Genomic DNA, 19,321 nt, shown 5'->3' on the forward strand with positions numbered 1-19,321 from the left:
GATTCCTCCCAAGTGTCTCCCGCAGACATTTTTCCTGTGGTTTTTATCCCTGTAATCCCGGGTAGCAAGCCCAGACTCCTCCAGGAAAGATACCCGGGATGATTTTTCTCCTTGGACAATGCTCTATACTCTGGGATGCATCCGAGACTTGTCGCAGCTATGTCCCTGAGTCTTTTTTCTCGCGGTTTATGGTTCTGTCATCCCAGGTAGCAACCCCAGACTCCTCCAGGGAAGACACCCAAGATGATTTTTCTCTCTTGACAGTGGTCCATCCTACGGGATCTACCCAGGACTCCTCCCAGGCATCTCCCGCAGAGTTTTCTCCAGTGCTTTAGGGCCCTGTGATCCCGGGTAGCAACCCCAGACTCCTCCAGGGAAGATACCCGAGATGATTTTTCTCCTTGGACAATGCTCCATTTTCTGGGATGCATCTGAGATTCCTCCCAGGCGTCTCCCACAGACATTTTTCCTGTGGTTTGGGTCCCTGTAATCCCGGGTAGCAACCCCAGACTCCTCCAGGGAAGATACCCGAGATGATTTTTCTCCTTGGACAATGCTCCATCCTCTGGGAAGCATCCGAGACTCCTTGCAGCTTTGTCCCTGAGTGTTTATTCCGGTCCTTTTGGGCCCTGTAATCCCGGGTAGCAACCCCAGACTCCTCCGTGGAAGATACCCAAGTTGATTTTTCTCCTTGGACTATTGTCCATCCTGCGGGATGCACCCGAGACTCCTCCCAGCTCTGTTTCTGAGTGTTTTCTTCCGGTGGTTTAGCGCCCTGTGATCCCGGGTAGCAACCCCAGACTCCTCCAGGGAAGATACCCGAGATGATTTTTCTCCTTGGACAATGCTCCATCCTCTGGGAAGCATCCGAGACCCCTTGGAGGTATGTCCCTGAGTGTTTATTCCGGTGTTTTCGGGCCCTGTGATCCCGGGTAGCAACCCCAGACTCCTCCAGGGAAGATACCCGAGATGATTTTTCTCCTTGGACAATGCTCCATCTTCTGGGATGCATCTGAGATTCCTCCCAAGTGTCTCCTGCAGACATTTTTCCTGTGGTTTTGGTCCCTGTAATCCCGGGTAGCAAGCCCAGACTCCTCCAGGAAAGATACCCGGGATGATTTTTCTCCTTGGACAATGCTCTATACTCTGGGATGCATCCGAGACTTGTCGCAGCTATGTCCCTGAGTCTTTTTTCTCGCGGTTTATGGTTCTGTCATCCCAGGTAGCAACCCCAGACTCCTCCAGGGAAGACACCCAAGATGATTTTTCTCTCTTGACAGTGGTCCATCCTGCGGGATCTACCCAGAACTCCTCCCAGGCATCTCCCGCAGAGTTTTCTCCAGTGCTTTAGGGCCCTGTGATCCCGGCTAGCAACCCCAGACTCCTCTAGGGAAGATACCCGAGATAATTTTTCTGCTTGGACAATGCTCCATCCTCTGGGAAGCATCCGAGACTCCTTGCAGGTATGTCCCTGAGTGTTTATTCCGGTGCTTTTGGGCCCTGTCATCCCGGGTAGCAACCCCAGACTCCTCCGTGGAAGATACCCAAGTTGATTTTTCTCCTTGGACTATTGTCTATCCTGCGGGATGCACCCGAGACTCTTCCCAGCTCTGTTTCTGAGTGTTTTCTTCCGGTGGTTTAGCGCCCTGTGATCCCGGGTAGCAACCCCAGACTCCTCCAGGGAAGATACCCGAGATGATTTTTCTCCTTGGACAATGCTCCATTTTCTGGGATGCATCTGAGATTCCTCCCAGGCGTCTCCCACAGACATTTTTCCTGTGGTTTGGGTCCCTGTAATCCCGGGTAGCAACCCCAGACTCCTCCAGGGAAGATACCCGAGATGATTTTTCTCCTTGGACAATGCTCCATCCTCTGGGAAGCATCCGAGACTCCTTGCAGCTTTGTCCCTGAGTGTTTATTCCGGTGCTTTTGGGCCCTGTAATCCCGGGTAGCAACCCCAGACTCCTCCGTGGAAGATACCCAAGTTGATTTTTCTCCTTGGACTATTGTCTATCCTGCGGGATGCACCCGAGACTCTTCCCAGCTCTGTTTCTGAGTGTTTTCTTCCGGTGGTTTAGCGCCCTGTGATCCCGGGTAGCAACCCCAGACTCCTCCAGGGAAGATACCCGAGATGATTTTTCTCCTTGGACAATGCTCCATCCTCTGGGAAGCATCCGAGACTCATTGAAGGTATGTCCCTGAGTCTTTATTCCGGTGTTTTGGGGCCCTGTGATCCCGGGTAGCAACCCCAGACTCCTCCAGGGAAGATACCCGAGATGATTTTTCTCCTTGGACAATGCTCCATCTTCTGGGATGCATCTGAAATTCCTCCCAAGTGTCTCCCGCTGACATTTTTCCTGTGGTTTTGGTCCCTGTAATCCCGGGTAGCAAGCCCAGACTCCTCCAGGAAAGATACCCGGGATGATTTTTCTCCTTGGACAATGCTCTATACTCTGGGATGCATCCGAGACTTGTTGCAGCTATGTCCCTGAGTCTTTTTTCTCGCGGTTTATGGTTCTGTCATCCCAGGTAGCAACCCCAGACTCCTCCAGGGAAGACACCCAAGATGATTTTTCTCTCTTGACAGTGGTCCATCCTGCGGGATCTACCCAGAACTCCTCCCAGGCATCTCCCGCATAGTTTTCTCCAGTGCTTTAGGGCCCTGTCATCCCGGGTAGCAACCCCAGACTCCTCCGTGGAAGATACCCAAGTTGATTTTTCTCCTTGGACAATGCTCCATCTTCTGGGATGCATCTGAGATTCCTCCCAGGCGTCTCCCACAGACATTTTTCCTGTGGTTTGGGTCCCTGTAATCCCGGGTAGCAACCCCAGACTCCTCCAGGGAAGATACCCGAGATGATTTTTCTCCCTGGACAATGCTCCATCCTCTGGGAAGCATCCGAGACTCCTTGCAGCTTTGTCCCTGAGTGTTTATTCCGGTGCTTTTGGGCCCTGTCATCCCGGGTAGCAACCCCAGACTCCTCCGTGGAAGATACCCAAGTTGATTTTTCTCCTTGGACTATTGTCCATCCTGCGGGATGCACCCGAGACTCCTCCCAGCTCTGTTTCTGAGTGTTTTCTTCCAGTGGTTTAGCGCCCTGTGATCCCAGGTAGTAACCCCAGACTCCTCCAGGGAAGATATCCGAGATGATTTTTCTCCTTGGACAATGCTCCATCCTCTGGGAAGCATCCGAGACCCCTTGGAGGTATGTCCCTGAGTGTTTATTCCGGTGTTTTCGGGCCCTGTGATCCCGGGTAGCAACCCCAGACTCCTCCAGGGAAGATACCCGAGATGATTTTTCTCCTTGGACAATGCTCCATCTTCTGGGATGCATCTGAGATTCCTCCCAAGTGTCTCCCACAGACATTTTTCCTGTGGTTTGGGTCCCTGTAATCCCGCGTAGCAACCCCAGACTCCTCCAGGGAAGATACCCGAGATGGTTTTTCTCCCTGGACAATGCTCCATCTTCTGGGAAGCATCCGAGACTCCTTGCAGGTATGTTCCTGAGTGTTTATTCCGGTGCTTTTGGGCCCTGTCATCCCGGGTAGCAACCCCAGACTCCTCCAGGAAAGATACCCGGGATGATTTTTCTCCTTGGACAATGCTCTATACTCTGGGATGCATCCGAGACTTGTCGCAGCTATGTCCCTGAGTCTTTTTTCTCACGGTTTATGGTTCTGTCATCCCAGGTAGCAACCCCAGACTCCTCCAGGGAAGACACCCAAGATGATTTTTCTCTCTTGACAGTGGTCCATCCTGCGGGATCTACCCAGAACTCCTCCCAGGCATCTCCCGCAGAGTTTTCTCCAGTGCTTTAGGGCCCTGTCATCCCGGGTAGCAACCCCAGACTCCTCCAGGGAAGATACCCGAGATGATTTTTCTCCTTGGACAATGCTCCATCCTCTGGGAAGCATCCGAGACTCCTTGCAGGTATGTCCCTGAGTCTTTATTCCAGTGGTTTAGCGCCCTGTGATCCCGGCTAGCAACCCCAGACTCCTCCAGGAAAGATACCCGGGATGATTTTTCTCCTTGCACAATGCTCTATACTCTGGGATGCATCCGAGACTTGTCGCAGCTATGTCCCTGAGTCTTTTTTCTCACGGTTTATGGTTCTGTCATCCCAGGTAGCAACCCCAGACTCCTCCAGGGAAGACACCCAATATGATTTTTCTCTCTTGACAGTGGTCCATCCTGCGGGATCTACCCAGAACTCCTCCCAGGCGTCTCCCGTAGAGTTTTCTCCAGTGCTTTAGGGCCCTGTGATCCCGGCTAGCAACCCCAGACTCCTCTAGGGAAGATACCCGAGATAATTTTTCTGCTTGGACAATGCTCCATCCTCTGGGAAGCATCCGAGACTCCTTGCAGGTATGTCCCTGAGTCTTTATTCCGGTGGTTTGGCGCCCTGTGATACGGGTAGCAACCCCAGGCTCCTCCAGGGAAGATACCCGAGATGATTTTTCTCCTTGGACAATGCTCCATCCTCTGGGAAGCATCCGAGACTCCTTGCAGCTTTGTCCCTGAGTGTTTATTCCGGTGCTTTTGGGCCCTGTCATCCCGGGTAGCAACCGCAGACTCCTCCAGGGAAGATACCCAAGTTGATTTTTCTCCTTGGACTATTGTCCATCCTGCGGGATGCACCCGAGACTCCTCCCAGCTCTGTTTCTGAGTGGTTTCTTCCGGTGGTTTAGCGCCCTGTGATCCCGGGTAGCAACCCCAGACTCCTCCAGGGAAGATACCCGAGATGATTTTTCTCCTTGGACAATGCTCCATCCTCTGGGAAGCATCCGAGACTCCTTGCAGGTATGTCCCTGAGTCTTTATTCCGGTGTTTTGGGGCCCTGTGATCCCGGGTAGCAACCCCAGACTCCTCCAGGGAAGATACCCGAGATGATTTTTCTCCTTGGACAATGCTCCATCCTCTGGGTTTCACCCGAGAATCCTTCCAGGCTTCTGTTGTTCTCTTTTGTCATATATTTGAGGGACCTTAGATCCCTGGTAGGACCTCCAGACTCTCCAAAGGGAGATACCTGTGATGGTTTTTTCCCATTGGGAAGTTACCTATCATGTTTTTTCTCTTTTAGGCAAAGCTTTTTACCCCGCAATAAACCCATGGCTCCTTCCAGGCATCTCCCAGAGACTTTTGATCTCTAGTTGAGGGACCTGATATCACAGGTAGCTACCAAGACTCCTCCAAGGAAGCTTCCTTCTGTTTTGCCAATAGGTCTCTGTTCCTGGATCCATCCAACCCTCCCATTAGGGTTAGGTTAGGGTGTGCATTCTGTATGAGAATCCCACAGCTCCAGGGACACGTGGCTGGAAAAGGTATGTCGAGGAGGGAACGGCATTGCACCAACATCACTCCCTTGACACTGTGATGGTGTGCTCCCCCTCCCCGCCTTCCAACCGGACCTTTATCTCCCGTGACCCTGCCCAAGCACTAACACCCGTGGTGGTCACAATGGGCACGTGTACATGTGATGGCTGCCCCCGGCTCGATGTGGTTTCGGGGAAACACATAACACCACCGTAGCCAAGGGCTAACTTGAGCAGTGCTGGTACTGTGGCCAATATGCAGATATGACTATAGGTCAATCATCTCACCCACATAAATAGTGAACAGCCCAAGAGCCCTTTGAGCTCCCCTGCACGCCAGGATCTCCCCATGAGCGGGGACGCCTCTCAAGGTTACTCCTCGAGCTTCACAGATTCTTTGCCGCAACAGATCCTCGGTCAGTGACTAATAGCAACCGAAACTGTGAAATCTTAGCTAAGTGATAGAAGGGATTGATTGCACATATATAATCCCTTAGACATAAACCATTGACCCAGTCTGGGACCAGGATTGGATCCAGCCGCACCCAGACTCCTCTCTGAGAAGGAGGTTAGAAAGCAAGGGGCTCCTTTCCGAACCTCAGCCCAACAGGAGGGTCTCCCTGGCAGTTCTGCCTGACCCTGTCCTCCATGCAGGAAATAACCAAGTGTACCTTGCCATCGAATCCTGCTAAAGCACTGTCGCATTTACTCTCAAACTTTGTTAAATCCCTGTTTTGTATCAATAAACGTGTCGCTGCTTCTCTCTACGAGTGAAGTGCATCGCTCCATCCGCAACAGACACCTCTCTCCTCTGGGCCACCCGTGCTGCTGGGGACCTCAGCCTCAGCCCACGCTGCCATTAGCTGCCTGTCAGAGCGCTGCTACGGGATGGTGAAGGCAGGAACAGCTTTCCATCCTTGCTCCTTTTGTGTAGGAGCAGTCGCTGGATGTTTTCCATTTTGGAGTGGGGCTCTGGCGAGTGTGGGAGAGAGTGTTGGGAGCGTTACGGTGCAAGGAAAGCGCAGAGCCCCAGTGTTGGTCGGGCTGTGAAAGTGCCGCCAAGGGATAGTGAGGGCAAGCAGTCTAATATGACCGAACTGAATGAAACAATCCAGGAATTCTTTACTTACTGAATCTCACTTGGCTACAGCCCACGCTGAGGGATGCTGGACTAAAGTCACACTCCTTTTCTTTGGAGGAATTCTGAAAGGAAAAGGAACCAAAGAACTGTTACACAATGTAAAATTCTATTGTACAGGAGAAGTTTATTTGTTTGCTTGCTTTAAGAACTAAAGGCGGTTTCAAACCCTAAAAATGCAAGGTAACCAAAGTACAGAACGAGATACCCGAGCTAAACAAAAGACATCTCTCTCGCCTGTGCTATCGCCTAGCAGCCAACTACTCCCCTCGATAAATATCACCGTCAGGAGGAGCCCAATTTGACCTCTCCCTGAATGGCAGCTGGACTGCACGCCAGGCGACTCTCCCCGTGGGCAGGGCGACTCTCAAGGTTAGAGATTCCTTACCTGAGACTGAGAGCCTTCCTCACCCAAGGCGGAGAGATGCCTTAGCTGCGGCAGATCCTCAGTAAGTGACTGAGAGCGTGCTGAATTAGTACTAATGAGACATTACTAATCCATGCAGCTACTCAATATTATTGCAAACATTGTATAGGTAATTCCGTTAGACATAAGCTGTTCTCCAAGTGTGAGACCTGGGCTCCATAAGGAGTTTAGAAGGCAAGGGGATCCACTCTGGACCTCGTGACTCAATGGGAGGGTCTTCCTTACTCTTTGCGTCTCCAGTCCCCGTGTGAATCAGCCTAACCTGATTCTAACTCAGTTTTCCTTTGTATGTTTTTTCCAAGCAGTAGTTAATCATAGAATGGTCTGGGTCGTCTTCAATTGGATCTGGTTGCTCAGAGCCCCATCCAACCTGACCTGGAATGTTTCCAGGTATGGGCCATCTCCCACCTCTTTGGGCAACCTGGGCCAGTGTCTCCCCACCCTCATCATCAAAAAACATAATCTTCCCAGATGCCCCATCCCTGCTTATTGCAGGGGGTTGGACTCAACAACCTCTAAAGGTCCCTTCCAACCCAAATGATTCTATGACACTGTGATTTCACTGATGTTTCCCTGTTGGCTTCTGTTCCGTCAGAAGCCCCTGGCTCATCTCCATAAGACTCCGAGTCTGCTGCACCCAGCACGTCTCAGACCAACAGGCTGAGGGTCCTCGCTGGTGCCCCGTCCCCCTGACCTTAGCATGTTCCCGCAGCTTGTCATGGGCAAGCCTGATCCTATCCCTGACCCCTTCAAGTCTGATCCTATCCCTGACCCCTTCAAGTCTAGTTTAAAGCTCTGCCAATGAGCCCCACTGGCTCCTGAGCAAAGACCCTCTTCCCCCTTTCAGAAAGCTCAATCCCATCTGACCCCAGCAGGCCTGGCACCATGGAGGCCACCCTATTTGTGCAAAAAAACGAAAATTGTGGTGGTGACAGCAGCCACGGAGCCATGTATTGAGACCAGGTCCATCTGTTCCTTCCAGTGTCGCTGCGCATAACTGGAAGGAGAGAGGAAAAATAGCCGGCGCTCCAGATTCCCTTACCACCCATCCCAAGGCCCTGAAGTCTCTCCGGATCGCCCTCGGACTACGCATTGTGGCTTCGTGGCCACCCACAGGGAAGAGCAGCGCTGGGCAATAGTCCGAGGGCCGTACCAGGCCGGGAAGTTTCCTAGTGACGTCCTTAACCCGGGCCCAGGGGGGCAGCAGACTTCCCCAAGAGGAGGGTCTGCCCGGTGAGTCAGGGGTATGTGATAGAGACAATAACACATTGTGCACTGATTGACTAGCAGTGATTCATAACCTGAAGGACAGGCCTGATAAAAAGCAAGAAGTCTTGAGATTGCCAAGGACAGCTCCTGATAACGAATAAGAGTGTGCCTTGAAAAGCGGCTGAAACCAACCCTGCGGTCTGGACAAAGACCAAAGAAGAACTGAGTCTGCGCAAGGACAAAGAGTTACTTGCGGTGATGAAGAGGAATCATCAGCCTTCGTGGTCACGACCCTCAGCGACCACCACCAGGAGGCATTACGCAAGCGCGGTTGGGAGGAGTTTATGGAAATGACTTCTTAGAGCTAATTTTAATACGAAGTGGGGACAGGTTATGCATATGTATAGGCGTATTGGGAAATCTTATGATTATGTAATTAAGAACTATATATATTTGAGAAGGCCGCTGCATTGGGCGCGCACGATTGTGGTGGGGCGACCCCCCCGTGCTGCCCAGCGCTGAATAAACACCTACTTTACAGCCTTCCCGGTTGTGGAGTCTCTGGAGTTTCGTTTCCGCATGTCACCGGCAGATCGGGTCCTCCGTTCCCGTCCCCGTCTCCGGGAGGGCAGAGCGCGGCTCCAGCGGCCCCTCTCTCTCTCGCTCACGCTCCCGACTGCTCCTCAGCCTTTCTCCTTCCTCCCGCGGCTCTGCCGCCAGGCCGAGCGCACCGTCCCCCTGCTCCCCCCTCACGCTGCGCTGCTCTCCGCCGCGGAGCGGGCCGGCCCCGGAGCGGCTCCCTCGGCCACCGGCCGCTCCCTCCGCTGCGGCGCGTTTGAGCCTCCCGCCGTTGCCCGGGCAACGCCCAGGTCTCGCCAGCGGCTGTGGCGAGAGGTACCGGCTGCCGCTCGGCTCCGCTCGGCAACACTCGGCCCCGCTCGGATCGGCTCGTCATCTCGCGGCCCCTCTCGGCCGGTCAGGGCCGTCCCCGAGCGCGGCGGCGGGGCCGAGCCGCCCCGGGAGGCGGCCGCGGGGCGCTCCCCTCCTGCGCTGCCCCGAGGTCCCGGCCGGTCCGGGGCAGCCGCTCGGTGTCCCTCGGGTCCCCGCTGTCCGGGCGTCGGGGCAGCCCCGGGGCTGGGCTGGGGCCGGCTCCGTCCCGGCGGCCATCCCCCTTTGGCGGGGCAGCCGGCGGGGGGCACGGCCGGACCCTCCTGCCTGCCCCGGGCCCCGCCGCACGGGCTCTGTGCCGCACACACCGTCCCGTCCGTACCCGCCCTCTCCCCCGCTGGGAGGGCGGTGGGGCCACCGCGGGGCGGGCAGAGCCCTGTGGGGCTGCGCCCGGGAGTCACCGAGCGCCGCAGGTTGCCCGATGCGGAGCGAAAGGAGCCCGAGGGGCCGCCCAGAGCAGCCCCCGCAGCGCAGCGCAGCGCAGCGGCACAGGCGGCGGCAGGAGGGGCAGCCCCCGGCCGGGGGAGCCCCCGTCGGGGCGGGTAAGTAGCACAGCCACGTCTGCGCAAGAGGAGCAACGCAGAAGCCTTTTCCCGCCCCGACTGCTCCCGCCAGCGAGCTCGGGGCCGGTGGCACTGACGGCGGCAGCCAGGAGCATCGGGCCCCGAGTCACCGGTGCCGACAGCACAGGCGCCGCTGGAGGCGTCCGCCTCTTCCCGCCCCGACGGGATGCCGAGGGCAAGAGCGGGAAGAGGCCCCCAGACGCAGCCCCGCTGCCTTGCTGCGGCTCCTCTGCTTCCAGTACCTTTCCCTTTCCTTCCACAAGGCCGCCGTATCTTCACCAATCTTGACCTTTTCATGCTGGGAAGCAGAGGCCCGGCTCATACTAGAAACCTCTGCTGCTTCTTGGAGGGAATGAGTGTTTTCTGCCGGGGTAAGACTGATTAAAGACTGATTAAAATAACACCAAGTTCCAAGTTGCTGCTTCTTTTATTAGAATCCCATAGAACAGTTTTTCAAAGGCACATTGCCACTTTGTGACACGCAAGGATCAAAATCTTAAAGCTTGTTGCTCTTTTTCCCCAAAACTCTAGGTTGTACAGAAAAACACATTCCAACCCAACACCTTCAGTACATCAATTTGGAAACATAAACAAAGTAGCATTTCACTTAAAGCATTCACTAGCTGAGACAAGCCATGTGAAAAGCAGAGTTACACAAGAAACAATACCACCAAACAGTCACACTACAAGTTTACCTTTCCACAACAATCAGTGCTTCCAGGTCAGTTCTTTCCACCAAAAAGATGCTGGAGTGGCAAAAAGATGATGCTGGGGAAACAACAACAAGAGCACGTTACACTGCCAGTCCTTCTCTGAGAATTGTAATGACAAGGCCATTTCTGGCCACCAGAAAGACACAACCCCAGCACAAAACAGACAGGGAAAGACTGAAAAAAATAGAGACAACATAAAGAATAACTGGTGCACAGTGATGTTAATTTCAGTTTGCAATGGTGTCTTCAGGAGTGTTAAGGTTTGAGAGACCCATAACAATTTGTTGTCATTTAGACAATCATTCTATCACCCAATGACCCCTCCCCACCTGGGAAAGGGAAATTGGGAAAAACAAGAAAACCCGAGAGCTGAAGTATAAACAGATTTAATAGAATAAGATTAGATAATTAACATTAACAGCACTAAAGAGCTGATATTGACCCCGACACCAGTACAGAATATGCAAAGATTATACTCGGCCAATTCTATCAGTAGGAAGCTGTGCACTCCCAGCAGGGGACAGCTAATGTGGGACACTGCGAGCACTACCGCTTCAGGAGGAAGGGAAGGGCTCAGGGCTCCGGCACCAGGGCACGAAGTTCTCAGGATGGCAGCCATCAAGGGAGAGAGAGAACTTTGCAGCAAACTTTCTAATTTATAATGAGTGTGACGTTGATGGTATGAAATAATCCTGTTGGCCAGCTTGGGTCAAGTGCCCGGGTCTCGCTCCTCCTCATCCCTGCACCTGGCGAGCTCGAAAACACTGAGACCTTGAGACCCACACACCATAGCTGGCTGTAAAGTAAATATTTTCACAAATTCAGACACTGGAGTCTTCTGAAAGTGCAGTTTTCCCAAGTGTTAGAAGAGAAATTAGTCCTGTGTCTCTCAAACCAGGACACCCGCCTACTTGTTTTTCGGCACATGGGAACAGCCTGCTCCTGTGCCTTTAAGACTTCTTTCTTGAAGTATGTCCATCCTTCCTGGACTCCTGTATCCATCAGGGCATCCTCCCAAGGGATTCTGTCTAGCAGTCTTCTGAACAGATTAAAATTTGCCCTCCGGAAGTCTAAGGTGGCAGTTTTGTTAACCTTTCTCCTATATAATAGAGTAGATATTTTTTTTAGAGTAGGTTTTTATTTTGAACTCCTTCGATATACATAAATGAATGCTCATTTATCAACACAGATTAAAATAAGGGCTTTTTCTCCATTTCAGTGCCTCACACCCACATTCACAGGTTTTAATGGTATTTAATCCCCCCATGAACTTCCAGACATTTGGGGGCTGTGACCCACCTCTTTTGGAGCGACCCCCGCGTGACCCTCCCCATCCCCCACTCACCTGCTCCTCCACCGCAGCACTGCCCCCCACCCCACACCCCCGGTGACCTTGGGCTGCCCCAAATGACACCATCGCCCACTCTGACACACACAGAGCCCCACTCGCAGCCTCGAGTGCGGTTTCGGCCGGCTGGCGGCGCGGGGCACGCGGGAGTTGTAGTCCCCGTGCCATTCCCTTGGGGTGCGCATCCGCACGACGACTCACGCCGTCCCCGCTGTACCGCGCTGCCCGGGGCAGAGCCGCTAGGGCTCGGGAGTGGAACGGGCGGAGCGTGGTGCCGGCGCGTGTTCGTGCGGTGTCTGTGGACGCAGAAACTCCCCCGTGCACCAGGGACCATTGTGCAACAGAAGCATTGGTGCTCACGGAACCCCCACCCTGCACCAGGGGCGATTGTGCAACACAACGGCAGGTGTGCACAGAGGCGCCCCGTGTACCAGGAACACTCATGTGAGCCTGACTCCGGCACCGCTGCGCGGGACAACGCGGTTCCACCGTGCAACTCGCACGTGCACAGAGCCCCGTGCTGGGCAGGGAGCAGATCTGGAGTAGGTTCCCCCCCCAAAAAAAACATGCAGAGGAAGGGTGGGGATCTGCAGAAACACCTTTTTTTTTTTTTTTTAAATAGGGAGAATACACCTCCCCACATGCTTCCAACCCCCCCTGCCACCACAGAGGCACTGGGGACAAGGATGCTTTGGGGGTCACCAGCCACCCAGGGGGGGCCACTCATCCTGTAGCAGCGGGTCAGGGTGTCCCCATGACCCTTTCCCGGTCCCTCAGGGGGGTGACACCCATCGCAGGACCCCATCAGAGCTCATGTGTGGTGTCGGCATCAGCTTGTCCGGCAGTGCAGAGCTCAGCATTGTGGCAGCTGAGGGCGAAGAGGCGGCCAACAGCCAGCAGTGCGACAGCTGCGCAGACACCGAACATGCTCCTGGTGCCTGTCTGATGGTTGCTGTCATGGAGAGCCAGTAGATCCAGACAGGCCAGTAAGTTCAGGGAGAGGAAAATCCAGTTCATCACCAGGCTCAACCAGTTCACCACCGGGCTCAATTTACATGTCCCGCAGGAACGCTGGCACACCTCCAGGAGCCGGGCAGGAGCAATGCCAGGGGACAAGGCCCAGGGCGGTGGCACTCCGAGCTGCTGAAGGCACCCAGGTCTGAGCTCTGCAGAGGCCGCTGGCACCGAGCTGTGCAGGAGGCATTGGCTCGGGCCTCCCAGGGCCTCTCTGAGGGGAGAGCAGGGGCTGACCCATGCCGGGCATGGCCACCTCGGAGCCATGGCACAACCAGTCCAAGCTGGTCCCAGCCGGTCATGGGCATGGGCATCACCATGGCGACTGCCAGCGCTTTGTGATGGGGGCACCGCATCATGCCCAGCAGCCATTGTGACACGGGTGGCCACAGTGACCGTGGGGTATATAAGGGGCCAGAGCCCTGGAGTGCCCACTCCCAGGAGAGCACCTGCCTCAGGAGGCAGCATCTCCCCTGGGTGCCCACGGCAGCTCTACGGCACAGGACGCCGAAGATGCCCATGGACAGAGAGGCGAACACGCCATCTCAGCCCAACAAGGGGCTGCTGAGCCTGCGGAAGAGGCGTCAGGTGAGGGATAGGGCAGGAGGGAGAGGCTGCTGGTGGGACGGGGCCACACCGAGCTGCCTTCGTGCCGAGGCCGAGCTGGATGGCACTCTGGGGGCCACTGTGCCAAGGCAGCCACCTCCATCCCATGCCTTCTCCTTCTTCTGCCCGCAGGTGGGCCAGAGGCCACCAACGCCAGCGCCGCAGGGCAGGCAGAGCCCGGCCTCGTCCCTCCACGGGGTCAGGCTGCCAGACCTGCACTGCCCAGAGAGCTTGCAGGCCGCTGGGAGTCGCCACGCACAGGTAGGGAACCTGCGAGAGACGGGGCTGAATGTTTTCCCGACCCTGGGGAGCTGCCAACGGGCAGGTGGGAGGTGCAGGAGAGGACAGGCGGGCTCGGCCCCTGTAGCAAGCTGGACCCCCTGTGCCATGCCCAGCAGGCTGCCTGGGCATGCCGGGGATGCTCCTGCGGGGACCAGCCCTCTCCCAGCCGGCTGTGGGAACAGGGCGGCAGCTGCCTGTGGGGCTGAGCGCTGCCCTGGGGGCTGGCGGGGGAGCCCGGCCACAGGAGCTCTTCCAGCTGTTACAAGGGGGGCAAGGGCCACCGTCTCACAGCCTCTCTCCTCAGCTTCTTTTGCAGACAGACAGCGTGGCACACATGGAGGCACTGCCCTGCAACCCGATGGTACTGCCCAGCATCGTGGAGAAACTGGAGACTCTGCCCGGGCGGGCAGCGGCACCCAGATACGCACCCGCAGCTCGGCTACCAGCAGCTGACAGCACCCGCTGCAGGCTGCCTGCTCTGCCAGCAGCACCCGCTGCACCTTCTGCCGGGGCATGGGACACGGCCAGCAGCACTGCAGCCATCAGACACCGACAGCCGGTCCCACCTCCTTGGGGCACCTGCGGTGAGTGGGGCAGACCTGCGAGGGTCAGGAGATTCAGGCCTGCCACGCAGAGCCCTGCGGCCTATACACCAGCTGTGAAGGGGACAGCTCCGTGCCTCACCAGTGAGGTCCCAGGCAAGGTTTTCCGTGGGAGCTGGAGTCACAGCCAGCAGGCAGTGGCACCGTGGGACTGGGCACGTAACAGGGCCCTGTCAATAACAGCAAGAACAGACGAGGTCCAGGTGTCAATGGGAGCAAGGCTCCTGCAGCTCAGCTCTCGCCTGATCCCCATGCATGGGGGGGACACTGATGCTGCCGTCAGGGGCCCTGCACCAGCTGCCCGGGGACAGCATATGAGGCCGGGGTGCTGGGGACACGCAGCGGAGCACAACCCAGCAATGTGGGCGATGTGGATCAGGTGCGACCTCTACAAGAGATCACCGGGGGTGCACCACCAGGCTTCCGCAGAGCATGTGGACATCCTATCCATCAAGATGCAGGCTCCGGAGGAGCTGGGGAGGAGCTTCCTGGCCCGCACCGGGCACAGTCTGGCCCAGCTCAGGAATGCCAGCCTGCAGTGTCAGCGGGACTGCCCAGAGGAAAAGGCCTTGGCCGAGGAGGAGTGTCAGAACAACAGGGACAAAGAGCTGACCCAGGGGGAAGACATCAACATCCCCAGCATCTGTGTCAACAACTCCTTGGTCCAGGAGCTCTTCCAGGATGCCCACTCTAGTCCCCAGGAGGGGCCTGGCTGGCCCAGCAGCATGGACACAGAGGGGACTGGAGACAGAGCTGGGGATCTGCAAAGTCCCAGCTATGGTCCCAGGGACATTGAACCAACAGCTTCTGGCCTGGCCGGAGCTCATGAGGAAGAGGGGCAGCGCGCACCACTTGCTCCTGTGGCACAAGAGGAGGCAGAGGAGCCAGCAGAAGCCTTTGGCGAGCAGGCCCCAGCAGCAGAGGCAAAGAGCCGGGCAGCTGCCCCACACAACCCCGCAGGCTACGAGGCAGCACTGCAGGATGCAGCCTGGTGCATTGTGAGGGAGGTTGTGGCCAGCGCTGTGCTTGTATTCCAACAAGAACAGGCAGCAAGAACACCGGCAGTACCTCAGGGCACCGAGGGTCCGGTGACCGCAGAGGCTCATGGAGAGGACAGCACAGCTGTTGTCTCCCCGGCAGCGCAGGAGGATGAAGTGGCTGCTTCAGTGCTACAAAACGCTCCGGCAGATGCTGGCGCACCCCACTTTGCCCCAGCAGAAGAGGCAGAGAGCCAGGCACCTGCCCCGCACAGCCCCACAGCATATGAGGAGGCTCTGCAGGACGTTGCCTGGCACACTGTGCGGGAGGCCGTGGCCGGTGCTGTGCTTGTGATCCAGCAGGAGCAGGCACAGAGCGCGGATGGAGAGACGGCTGCGAGAACACCTGCAGCACACCAAGACACCGAGCGTCTCTTGGCTGCAGAGCCTCACGTAGAGGCCAGCACAGCCCCTCTCGCCCCAGCTGCAGACGACCAGGGAGGTGCAGCAGCTTCTCCCGTGGCTCGGGAACCTCAGCACCAGGTGAGCCAGGCGCACGTGGCCAGCACCGGGCATCCTGAGTTGCCGAAGGCAGGCGCAGCGCCCGGGCTGTGTGTAGCAGGGAGATGCCTGGTGCCCTCCAGGTCTCCCGCTGACATCCCCTCCCTCCCCTCCCTCTGCTCTTGCTCTTCCCCTGCAGGCGCTCTCCGAGCATCCAGGCAGCGCACAGCCCTCCTGCGGCTGCAGGGACGTGCCGGAGGATGTCCCAGGTAGGTCCCTGAGCCGAGGGCAGGCCTGGCTGGGTGCTGCTCATCCCGGCGAGCGGCACCCAGGGCAGGTCGGCAGCACTGCACACACGGGGACTGGCCGTGCTGTGGCCACCCCTCCCTGGGGAACCGCCTCGGTGGCAGGGGGCTGGCAGCGGCTTGCCCGTTGCCTGCCCAGCCCCTCACCTACAGCTCTCTGTTCCCCGCAGGCATCGTGGCCCTGCCACACACCCCGGCTCGACAGCGACGGCCCTCCTTCTTCAGGAGGGCGCTCAGGGCTCTGCGCAGGGCTTTCCGCTGTACCTGCATAGCGGGACAGAAAGAACAGTAGTGTCCTGCTGCCAGTGCCAGGCGGGTCCCCAGAGATGGCATCTGGCCCTGAGCCTGCACAGCATCCAGGCAACCGAAGGATGGGTGCATGGACAGCGCCCCAGACATTCATCTGCCCTGAGGACATCGTGCTGCCAGCCTCCGCTCGGCTATGGAGGCTTTCTGAGGCCAATAAAAGATGACAATTTTCCCCCAATGCTTGTCTGTGCCTGGCCCATCTCAGGAGAAAGATGGCTATAGACCAACACCCCCAGGTCCCTTTCTGCCAGGCAGCTTTCCAGCCACACTTCCCCAAGCCCGTAGCACTGCACGGGGTTGTCACCCAAGTGCAAGACTTGACACTTGGCCTTGTTGAAACTCATACCATCGTCTGCAGCCCAGCCAGCCAGCCTGTCCAGATCCCTCTGTAGAGCCTTCCTACCCACCACTAGATCAACATTCCCACCCAACTTGGTGTCCTCTACAAACTTAGCGAGGCTGCACTCGATCCCCTCCTCCACATCGTTGATAAACACATTAAACAGAACCGGCCCCAGCACCAAGCCCTGGGGAACTAGGAGAGCACCCACCCGCCTTATGCCCGCGCAGCCTTACTTTGCCAATAACGAAGATGTTGGAGAGCCTGGTAGCAAAGCTATTGCCATTGGCATCCTTCACGTGAACCACGTCGAATGACCCGGGGTGTCTCTCCCGGTTGGTGATCACTCCAGTATGGCCCAAGTTGGCACGGAATACAGGTGTGAGAAGAGCTGGCACCAGGAGCCGTGGTGAAGGCCTTCCACTTGGCTCCTTGAGGAGCACCACTGGAGAAGGGCAGCGACAGGGCCACACTGGCCCACGGAGCGGCCACCAGAGCACCTGGGGACACCTGCATGTCCCACAGGAACACTGGCACACTTCGAGGAGCCAAAGAGCTCTCTCTGGTCCCAAGACTCAAGCAACCCCTCCACCAGCTCATTGCTTTTACCTGGTGCCTGCTTGCTTTTGGAATCCCTCCAAGTCCCTATGCCAAACGCCTCCTACACGGGAGGAAACCCTGCTCCAGGTGGTTTCTTGGGAAACCACCCCTTTCCCAAGACTGCCACCACTGCTTCTTTATTTTAGAGAAAAGCTGTTTGGCATTTGTACTTAACTCCTGTACTGCTCTCCACAGTGGGGAACTGCCACATGGGATGCAAGACCCACCTGTGTCAAACTTGATGAAATCTGTGATCTTGCCTGTCTCCAGGTCAGTCTGGACCGTATCATTCACCTTGATGAGGGGGACTGGATAGCGGATGGTGCGGGCATTGTGGGTGACCAGATGAGGGATTCCTTTGGTGCCCATGAAGATCTTCCTCGCTTTGCACAGGTTGTACTGCAAACAGAACCCAACGCTGCTTAGCTGAGGCAGTGCAGCACCATGGACCAGGGGACTCTTGTCCCCTGTGGGAAACCTCGGCTGGTCCGAGGGATCAGAATGCGAGTTTAACATTGACCTTGAGCAGATATCCGTGTACCCTTGAAGAGACTGGGGAGTCCTGAGAAGAGCTAAGTAAAAGGATAAGGGTTGGCAAACATCCTGGCTCTGACCAGAGCATGAACAGTGTGTGATGTGAGAGCGTATCGGGCAAAAGTAGAATGCTGAATATATGCATAGATAAGCACCTGGGTAAAAGAATATAAAAAAGCACTGCTTGTTAAATAAAGAAATTGGATTGCTGCAACTTGATGTCCAGTGTCGTGTCCGTCCCAACAACGACACACCCTCATTTGGGGGAGAGCTGGGCTGGTTTGGGGGGGGTCCCGGCTCTTTTTGGGGAGGGCTGGGCTGGTTTCTTCGGCCTCGCAGTGCCCGGGGCGGAGGAAAGCGGTGGCGCGGGGCTGAGGGGCCCTCGTTCTCCTCGGCACGGCCCCCCCCCGCTGGGGGGCGTGGCCCGGGTCTGCCCCTCGGCGCACGCGCGGGTGGGCGGACGCGAAGGAGAACGTTTCCGGTGTGCGGCGGCGGTCGGTACCGGGGGAGACGGGGGAGCGGGGGTTGTGGCGGCAGGAGCGGTGGTGCGGAGGTGTCCAGGGCCATTTCGGGGGGGTTGTGGGGTGTCGGGACCGGGCTGGGGGGCTCGGGGGTGGCCTGGGCCTGTTTGGGGGGGGCAGAGCCGAGTGGGGGGTCCCCGGGGAGAACAGGGCCGATTCAGGCTCCCCCGTCCCCCGCTGCCGCCCCTCGCCCCCCGCTCGCTCCCCGCAGGTGGCGGCAGCCCCGGCCGCAGCGCAGGGTGCCCGGGGCCGGCCTGGCCGGGCGCTTGGCTCCGCTCTGGGCTCCGCTCTCAGCCCCCCCCGGCAGGTCAGCCCGGCCGTGCCCCCTTCGCCCGCCTCCAGCCCACGGCCGAGTCCCCCCAGGTACCCCCGAGATGGGTCGGGGGGTGTCATCGCTGGGCCCCCTGAAGCGGGGGTGGGTGGTGGGCACGGGCATTGCTGGGAGCCCGTGGGCAGCCCTGGGACCCCCTTAAAGCCCACGGAGAGCCCCGGGGCCCCCTTGTCTCCCCCAGAGCCGACGGGGAGCCGTAGCTGTGGAGTCAGCTTAAGGAGTCTGCCCTAAGGACTGCTGCTTTTTGGAGCGTTGGGGGAGGGGGAGGGCTGGCGGTGTGGGGAGTGGAGGTGTGTGGGAGGAGTCCCGTATCCTGAGGGAGCTTTGGAGGTGTTGGGCAGATTTGGGGGAGTGGGGGAGGGGTCCCCTCCTTTGGAGCTCCCTGGTTCGTTTCTTCCAAACTGTGGGAGGCAGCGGGCGAAGGGGGAAGGCAACAGAGTGAGTTGCTGTACTTCAGTCCTTGGTTGAGAGTCAGCGACTCTGCTCCCTTACTGCTCAGCAGACTCTTAGCTCCGTGGGGCTGTTTCTCCAGGCAGACTACGACTACAGAAACGGCCCCACTTCCTCAGAAGAGTTGTTAGCAGTGACGTCTCCTGGGAACGTACTGCCTGACGTTGGATAGACCTGGCACCACGCAGCAGCTCAGAGCCCCACAGCGTGTGCTTCCACACTCAGTCCCGTCCCCTGCCTGGGAACCTGCTCTTTCTCGGTCCCTGCTGGCAGCTCCTGTGGAGGTTCAT

This window comes from Vanellus vanellus (assembly GCF_965231255.1).
Source record: "Vanellus vanellus genome assembly, contig: HAP1_SCAFFOLD_98, whole genome shotgun sequence".
NCBI classification, from domain to species: Eukaryota; Metazoa; Chordata; class Aves; order Charadriiformes; family Charadriidae; genus Vanellus; species Vanellus vanellus.